General features: G+C 57.5%; 1 long non-coding RNA gene across 1 annotated transcript; it reads left to right on the top strand.

Moving 5' to 3' along the window:
• Window positions 1–2,647: 2,647 nt before the first annotated feature.
• Window positions 2,648–3,586, top strand: LOC137846602 (uncharacterized). Its single transcript, XR_011090570.1, has 2 exons — window positions 2,648–2,788; window positions 3,150–3,586. It is a non-coding gene; the product is annotated as an uncharacterized lncRNA (long non-coding RNA).
• The last annotated feature ends 5,489 nt before the right edge of the window (window positions 3,587–9,075 follow it).

Raw genomic sequence — 9,075 nt, 5'->3', positions numbered from 1 at the left:
AGCACTGCGTGGCAAAAAGGAGAGACTCCTGCATGTGTGCTGCAAGAGCATCTTCTTTCTGCCTCCCGAGTCAGATGTGCCAGAGACAGAAAGAGTGCTCTTCACTGAGGTATGTGCTGGGTGAGGTACCAGCACCCCCAGTCCTGCTGAGCTGCTGCCTTGCTTCCCCGTGCTGACACAACCAGAGACCAGTGCAGGGCCGGGGCCCAGATTTGCTTTCCCAGCCTCACCCTTTCCCCTTCCCCGACCTGATCTTGTGCTGCAGGAGGTCTGCACGCAGTGGCTTTTTAGCCCCAAAGCCAACCCTGAACTTCAGAGGGGCTCAGAGCCAGCTCCTGGGGGTGAGGAGGGCCACAGAAATAATTCGATGCTCTTCTGTCCTCCCTGCAGACTATGAAAGCCATGGACACCATGCTGGCGGCCTTCGTACGCAACTGTCCCAACACCAGTGTCAGCATAGAGTTGGAGAATATCTTGGAGGTTAGGCATTTGCAAAGAATTTCCAAAGAATCCTCTCAGGTCACATTTGCAGACCACTGTCAACCCAGCAACTTCTCTCCTCGCAGGCGCTGCTGTACTTTGCCCTCTCCAAAAACCCAGCTGTGTGTGAGAGAGCTGTGAGGAGGATTGAGAGGCTGGGTGATTTCATCGTCAGGTATTTTGTGAGCGAGGTAAGGCACAAGGAACCCTTCACCCTTTCCTGCATCCCAGAGCATCCTGCCACTCAGGGGTGCCTGCGAGGCAAACCTGGATGCACGTGAGTGCCTCAGCACTGTGAATTGAGGGTCTTCGTCCCTCCTTTGCCCCTGCTCTTCCCTCCCCAGGCCGTGCTCTCTCAGGGGCTGGCTCTGCCTCCACTAAGCCCTTTTTCTCTCCTCCCTTCCTCAAACAGATCTCAGGGAACTTTGAAAACTATGGCAACGATGAGCCCACAGATTTCAACCTGCGCATCCCCAGCCTGGGCAAGCTGCTGGGCCACCTCTTGCTTTTCAGCAGTGGCGATGATTCCATGAGACACTCAGCTTTGGAAAGTCTTCATCGCATGTACACAGTCGTCAGAGAAGAAAGAGGTAAGAAGGTGTGGTGGGCAATGTCCATCTGCACACAGACATCTGCTGGTTTGTCTGCCTGTTCTCCCTGAGTATTGTGAAGGATTGTTTTTGTGCTTGGTGGAGGCTGCCCACGGAATTCTGCCAGGTTCCCTGGCCTCCTCTGCTCCTCACAGCAGCTTCCCGCAGCATTCTGGCTATCGTTTTCCGCAGAAGCTAGACGCTCACCTGCCGTCCAGGAGCAGTTCTCTGCTGCTGTCCTTCCCAACCCTCCCCAGATCACCTACCACGCTGTTTTGTGGTGTCCCCCAGTCTAAGCCATCAATCGATGAGCACTTCCCAAACGGCATCTTCCCCGAGGAGTGAACAGCAGAGCCAGCCGTGCATCACCAGGGATGGTGACGCCCTCCAGAATGCTCCCTGACTGTTTGCTCCCTGCCGTCTTAAAGGCAGGTGTCAGGGGGCTTCCTGCACATCCTGACCCCGAGCAGAAGGGGGTCTGTGACACGCTGCTACCCCCACGGCACCCAACGCCATTGCTTCTCCTCCTTCTGCATCATCCCTGAGGTCCCTCTTGCTCCCAGCACTCCTCACCTTGTGCTTTACATCCCTGCCCACCACTCTCCTCGCCGTGGGTCTGAGCCTCCCTCCTCAGCCATTCCTAGTGAAAGTGCTTTTCACCATTTGGCAAGCTTGTTGGCAAAGATGCTCTTCCCTACTGACTCTTCGCTGTTTCCCCCTCTTTAGAATGCATATTGAGAGAGGACATGGTAAATTATGCAGAGAGACACAAGAATTTGGAGGACACAGCATACCTGTTTTCTACAACATCAACTCCCTGTGAAATTGCCAAGGTAATGAGCTCTGGCCTTGCTGGGGATCTTGTCCGCAGCATCAGCAGGCATCTCGTGTGAGCAAAGGGGTCCAGAACCGGTGGGGCTGGCACGGCCTCACTCGCCCTGCTGAGAGGGTTCCTCTTGTCCCCAGGCTGGGGCTATGCGAAGGCTGCTCCCCCGTGTCCCGGCAGCAGCTCCAGCCCTCCTGGCCACCAGCAAGCCCTGGTTACCTGCAGGGCCAGCACTCTGGCCCCATATGCCCCATCCTCACCCCTTCCCCCGAGGGCCCTCTCTCCGGAGCTGCCCTTGCTGCTCAGCTAAGCAGCACCCTTGGGACACTCAGTGAGGCATGTCTTCGCTCCTCCTTCTTCCCACAGGGGTTTGGAGGACATCTCTTCCCTGCTGAGAGGCTGGACATCATCCTCACAGCCCTGGAAGCTTTACCAGACTCCAGCATCCATGACAAGCAGGGGGCCTGCAGCGTGCTGGGCGCAGCCTTGGAGGTCCCTGACTACTGGCTGACAGATGTAAGTGGCCTGTGGCCATGGCCCTGCCCTTGAGCTCTTCCAGGCGTTGTTCCTCTCTCCTTCCCTGCCTCCCTCCCTGCCTCCCTCGCACATCGGGGTCTCTTGGGCTCCAGAAGCCACCTGAAGCCAGCAGAGAGCAATGGAAGGGGCCAAAGTTTGAGTGGCAGCTGTGGCAATGGCTGCGGTCTGCTGGCAACACCATTCCCACTTTGTCCCCCAAGGTGCCAACGATCCTGGAGTGCATCAGGAGAAACCTGGGCAGCATCCACACGGCATCGGCGCGGCAGTGCCTGGACTCCCTGCTTCTCAGGCTGACCAAAATGATGCCCTGGAGAGAAGTCAAGAACCTGCTGCAGTTCTCTCCGCCACGTGACAGGTCCTGGCCTTAACATCCTTGAGGGCTTGTTCCGCGTCGGGAGATGCACCTGGAGACTCTGTGCTTGCCACACCAATGGCAAAGAGCAGGACATCCCCAAGGAGCACAGCCCTCCTTCCCACCAATGTGTTCCAGCCCTACTGGGCCAGCCAGGGCTGCAGCAGCCCAGCTGTCCAAGGCAGCCCAGAGTCCCCCTGCCCCCAGGGAACACCAGCTCAGCCCCCTCCTGCCTGCCCAGGCTGGGCCCTCAGTGCTCCCCAAGTCACAGGGGCTGCAGGACAGCCTGGGTCCTCTGGGGCTGGCCCAGTTTGTGGCCCTGCGGCTGAGGCAGCCTCACTGACAGAGTCTTCTGGGCTTGCAGCACTGACCTGGCCATGTGGGAGGTGATCCTGGCCATGCCGAAGACCTTGGAGAATGTTTTAAACATCATGATGGAAGACTTGCCGCTGCGCTACTGGTGCACCGCAGTCACTGAAGACACCTGCATCCGTCGCTTGGCTGTGAGTTCCCAGATGAAACCTTGCTCCCAGCAGGGCTACGTGTGCCCCTTCAGGCACACAGGCACAGCCCTGTGCCCATCTACCCCCAAACTGCCAGCTCCCGCAGGACGTACGGACACATGGTCCCTGGGGCCGGCAAGCCCCCGTAGCTCCCCGCGCCTGGTGCCTCTTTGGTGCCAGCTGGCGCTGCCCCATCCCTGCCCAAAGGTGGGAGAAGAAGAGGCTGCAGGGAGCCCTGCAGGCCCTGCCAGGCTCTCACTGCTCTTTCTTGCAGATGCTGGCCCAGAATTACACTTATGAGTTTGGTAACCCAGTGCACCTCCTGAGCTACCTGTGGCACCCAAGACCAGAGATGCGCTTTTTGGTTCTGAAAGGGCTCTGCACCGTGTCAGAGAGCCCTGAGAAGGTGAGCGGGCCATCGTCAAGCAAAGCCATGTTGGCAGCCTGGGGCTTTGCTCTTCTGCCCTCCCGTCCCTCCCCGCTGCCAGGAAGCAAGGCAGGAGGCTGGTGCTCAGGAACCAGAGCCCTTTGCCCAGGGTGGTCTCTCACTGCCTCACGGAAGGGAAATGGTGTCTTTCCTACAGGCAAGGGAAATTCAGGTCGTGCTGTCAGACATTGTGGAGGCTCTGCAGGACACCAACACAGACATGGTGCTGAAGGCCCTGCTTGTGCTGAAAAACGTGATGGCTCATGTGGAGAGGTGGAAGTACGGTGGCCCGCCTCCGCAGCTGGCTGAGAAGCTCCTGCTGCTCTTTGACCACGTAAGTGTGCTGCGGGAGCCCGAGCCCTCAGCTGGGCCCCCTGTAACAAGGGCTGCCCTTCAGCCCGGCCGTGTGGGCAGCACTCAGGCAGGGCCTTCCCAGTCTCCTCGTCAGCCCAGGCGCTGGGGAGCTCTGCTTGGGCATGGCTGGTGCGGCTGGTGGCGAAAGTGGGGTGGCTGGCGGGCAGCCTGCGATGGCAACCGATTGCGTTGCCCTTCACGGGCACCAGGCCTTGCAGCTGCCCCTGAGCAGCTCCTCTGGGAAGGATCCAGCGCTGAAGCATCTCACAGTGCTGGGAGCTCCCTTCACATCGGCCACGCTAATGCTGAAATTCCCCCTGTCCTCCTCCCTGCCAGGCGTCCAGCCAGGTGCGGGAGCACTCCATCTGCCTCTTCCAAGCCGTGGTGGAGGCTGTGCTGCGGCAAAGGAAGAAGGAAATGAAGAGGACGGTGCACAGGAGCCTTCTCCCACTCTACTTTCATATGAGAGACCAGAGTGAGAGCGTAGCAAAGGTACAGATCTCAGAGCTGAGCAGTTATGTGGGCAAGGGTGTGCTGATGCCACAGGGTTGCTCTGGGGGATCTCTGGCCGGCAGCATGAGCTGCCTCCGATGGTGGCTGTCCCGTGGCCTTGCCTTGGCCACTGAACCCAGTGCACGCTGCCCCCCACCACAGCCTCCCATAACACGCTGGGAAAGGCTCGCAGCCCTGCCAAGAGGAGGGGACAGAGGGTCTCCTTCCCAAGGCTGTGGTGCCATCTCCCAACCTCTGCTGCTCCGCAGGCCTCTGGGGAAGCTCTTGCTGTGGCTGCAAAGTTTCTGCGATGCAAGGAGCTCAAGCGCTTCGTCCAGACAAAACAGACGTGGAGGATTGGAGAGTGCTTGGTAAGGACCCAACTTGGTTTGCCCCAGCTGGGCAAACGTGCCCGGCCAGAGCCCGCTGCCTGCAGCCGCATCCTCGTTCCCTTCCTGCCAGCACAGAGCCCCAGGGGGCTCTTCTGCAGGCCCCTCTGCCCTCCCTGCCCCCAGGATGCTGGAGGAGACCCTGGAGAGGGTGTGCAAGCCCCGTGACCCTGCGTTCTCTCTCTCTCCAGCTGCAGCAGGACAGAGGCAGAGTAGAAGAATACCTGCAGCAGAGCCAGCCCTACCTGAAGGCCACTCAGACCCTTGTGCGACTTGAGGCCGTCAGATTCATTGGTGAGCCCAGCCCCTGGGTCCCTCTTGGGGCAGCCTTTGGCAGCCCCAGGCACTGCCCTGTTGCCCCCAGAGCCCCCCGACTGGGCCCTTGCTCCAGGGTGCAGGAGGGGGCACAGCCTGGCTGGCCAGGCCAGGGGCTGCGCTGCTGGGAGCGTGCTGGGGAGCGGGGCTCTGATGGGGTCTCTGTGTCTAGGTCTTGCTGCGCGCTACTGCGAGGACCAGAGCGAGGAGAAGCTGGAGGAAATCCTCATCGGTGAGTGAGGGCAGTGGGGGGTGTGCTAGGGCTGGGGGGACAGCGGCAGAGGCCCCCGTGCCTTGCCCTGCTCCAGGGAAATGCTTCGGGGCGGAGGAGCAATGCAGCCATAGGAACGAGGGAGAGGAGACGGGGTAGCCTGTGGTGTCAGGGAATGGCCTCCCAGCCTGGAGCTGGGCAGTGCCGCTGAAAGGGTTGAGTGTCCCTGAGGAAGAGTCAGGGGAAAGGGCAGTAAGGCTGACAGAAGGTGGGAGCCTGTTGTAGAGCACGCAACCAGGACGAAGAGGGAGATGAGACAGCCTACAAGCAGCTAGGAGCAGGGTCACGATCGCTAGCCCTTGCTCTCATGGGGAAGCACAATAGCGAGAGGAAAGAGTCCAGGAGATTCCTGGAGTGTGTGAATCCTCCCAAGGGATGGAGGCAGGTGGTGAGGGAACCAGCTTGTGAAGGTGCCCCACTTGACCTGTGGTGCGCAGGTGGGGAAGGACTGGTGGCTGCATTTGGGACATTGCTGAGCAGCAGCTTTCAACGGATTCCTTTGTCCCTCCTGCTCCTCCTGGCCTGGGGAAGAGTCGAGTGGGGCTGGCATGGTCTGCAGGGGATGCCTGGGGATCTCTGCAAGGAGTGGGTTTTCATCTCTGCTCTTCTTTCTTTTGCAGTCCTCCAGCCTTCAAAGAAAGACCCGGAACCCATGGTCTGTTCCCTGGCAGTTCAAACCACCCTGATCCTGATGTCAAGGCATAACACAACGTCAGGACGGAGATTTCCACTGCTGTGGTGCCGCTAGCCCCGCAGCAGTCCTCAAAAGAGCAATATATATTTTAATAGAACTAGGTTGTTGTCTCGTTATTCCAGCAGCTCCTTCACAGTGACTCGGTGCCATGACGCTGAGCTAACTTGGAGGCCACCAAGGACGTCTTTTCCCTGGGCCCGGTGACTGCATGGCGCCTACTGAACCAGTGAAAGAGTCACAGAACCCTTGCGCTTGGAAAAGGGCCTTCAGCTCAAGTCCAAGCGTCAGCTAACACCACCAGGCCCACCACAAAACCACGGCCCTTAGCGCCAAGTCCACGCATTTCATAGAATCATAGAATCATAGAATATCCTGAGTTGGAAGGGACCCTTAAGGATCATCAAGTCCAACTCTTGACACCGCACAGGTCTACCCAAAAGTTCAGACCATGTGACTAAGTGCACAGTCCAATCTCTTCTTAAATTCAGTCAGGCTCAGTGCAGTGACCACTTCCCTGGGGAGCCTGTTCCAGTGTGCAACCACTCTCTCTGTGAAGAACCCCTTCCTGATGTCCAGCCTAAACTTCCCCTGCCTCAGCTTAACCCCATTCCCGCGGGTCCTGTTGCTGGTGTTAATGGAGAAAAGGTCTCCTGCCTCTCGACACCCCCTTACGAGGAAGTTGTAGACTGCGATGAGGTCTCCCCTCAGCCTCCTCTTCTCCAGGCTGAACAGGCCCAGTGCCCTCAGCCGTTCCTCGTACGTCTTCCCCTCCAGGCCTTTCACCATCTTCGTAGCCCTCCTCTGGACACTCTCCAACAGTTTCATGTCCTTTTTATACTGTGGTGCCCAGAACTGCACACAGTACTCGAGGGGAGGCCGCACCAGCGCAGAGTAGAGCGGGACAATCACCTCCCTTGACCTACTAGCGATGCCGTGCTTGATGCACCCCAGGACACGGTTGGCCCTCCTGGCTGCCAGGGCACACTGCCGGCTCATATTCAACTTGTTGTCTACCACGACCCCCAGATCCCTCTCTTCTAGGCTGCTCTCCAGCGTCTCGTCGCCCAGTCTGTACGTGCAGCCAGGGTTTCCCCGTCCCAGGTGCAGGACCCGGCACTTGCTCTTATTGAACTTCATGCGGTTGGTGATGGCCCAGCTCTCCAACCTATCCAGATCCCTCTGCAAGGCCTTTCCACCCTCATTCGAGTCCACAACTCCTCCAAGTTTGGTGTCATCAGCAAACTTGCTCAAAATGCCTTCTATTCCTACATCCAGATCGTTTATAAAAATATTGAAAAGTACCGGCCCTAAAATGGAGCCTTGAGGGACCCCACTGGTGACCGCCCGCCAGCCTGACGCAGCGCCATTCACCATAACCCTTTGGGCCCTGCCCGTTAGCCAATTGCTCACCCATCGTATGATGTTTTTATTTAGCTGTATGGTGGACATTTTGTCCAGTAGGATCCTATGGGAAACCGTGTCAAAAGCCTTGCTGAAGTCCAAAAAAATCACATCAGCTGGTTTCCCTTGGTCCACCATACGGGTGATCTTATCATAAAAGGAAATCAGGTTAGTTAGGCAGGACCTACCCTTCACAAACCCATGCTGGCTGGGACCAATGACTGCATTGTCCCCCAGGTGCGCCTCAATACGTTCGAGAACCATCTTCTCCATGATTTTACCAGGCACTGATGTGAGACTGACAGGCCTGTAATTGCTAGGGTCTTCTTTCTGACCCTTCTTGAAAATCGGCACAACATTTGCCAGCTTCCAGTCTACCGGGACCTCTCCAGACTCCCAGGATCGTTGAAAAATAATTGAGAGAGGTTCCGCGATGACGTCCGCCAGCTCCTTCAGCACCCGGGGATGAATCCCATCCGGACTTGTAGGGATCCAGGTGGAGTAGCAGATCCCGCACACGTTCAGGGTCGGTTGGGAGTTTGTCATCCCCACCGTCCCGGTCCTCCAGCTCGGGGCACCCTGGGTCCCGAAGCCCATCATCGGCATTGAAGACAGAGGCAAAGAAGGCGTTAAGCGTCTCTGCTTTGCCTATGTCATCGTCTGTGAGAAGACCTTCCCTATCAAGGAGCGGCCCTATGTATTCTTTAGTTCTCCTTTTTCCATTCACATATCTAAAAAAACCCTTTTTATTTTCTCTCACAGACACAGCCAGCTTCAACTCTAGGTGTGCTTTAGCCACACGAATTTTCTTCCTACAGACACGAACAGCATCCCTGTATTCTTTCCATGTCACCTGGCCCTCCTTCCAGTAGCGAAACACTCTCTGTTTCCGCCTAATCTCCATTAGAATGTTCCTGGTCAGCCACGCCGGCCTCCTGCCACGCCTGCCTGACTTGCGATATTTAGGAATTGCCTGATCTTGTGCTTCTAGGAGGCATCGCTTAAAGAGTGACCAGCACTGGTGGACATCAAGGCCTTCAAGAGCAGCTTCCCAGGGGACCTTGCTGACTAGTTCCCCGAGCAGCCTGAAGTCCGCCTTCCCCATATCTAGGGATGAGGTTTTGGTGGCACTTTTCCTTCTGTCACCGTACATTTTGAACTCAACCACTTCATGGTCGCTATGACCGAGGCGGCCACCAATCACCACATCTCCCACCAGACCCTCTCTGTTTTCTAGCAACAGGTCTAGGAGGGCACCTTTCCTAGTTGGCTCCGTTAACACCTGCACCAAGAAGTGCAAGGAGCTATTAAAGGAGCTATTTCTTTAATAGCTCCAGGCCTGGGACTCCAGCAGTGCCCTGGGCAGCCGGTTCCACCCTTTGCATGAAGAAATTCTTCCTGACATCCCATCCTGTGAGTCCACCTGTGGTAGGTGCGCCCAGGT

This window comes from Anas acuta, chromosome 34, assembly GCF_963932015.1.
Source record: "Anas acuta chromosome 34, bAnaAcu1.1, whole genome shotgun sequence".
In the NCBI taxonomy this organism is placed as follows: domain Eukaryota; kingdom Metazoa; phylum Chordata; class Aves; order Anseriformes; family Anatidae; genus Anas; species Anas acuta.
This window is presented reverse-complemented; position numbering and strand designations above follow the sequence as displayed.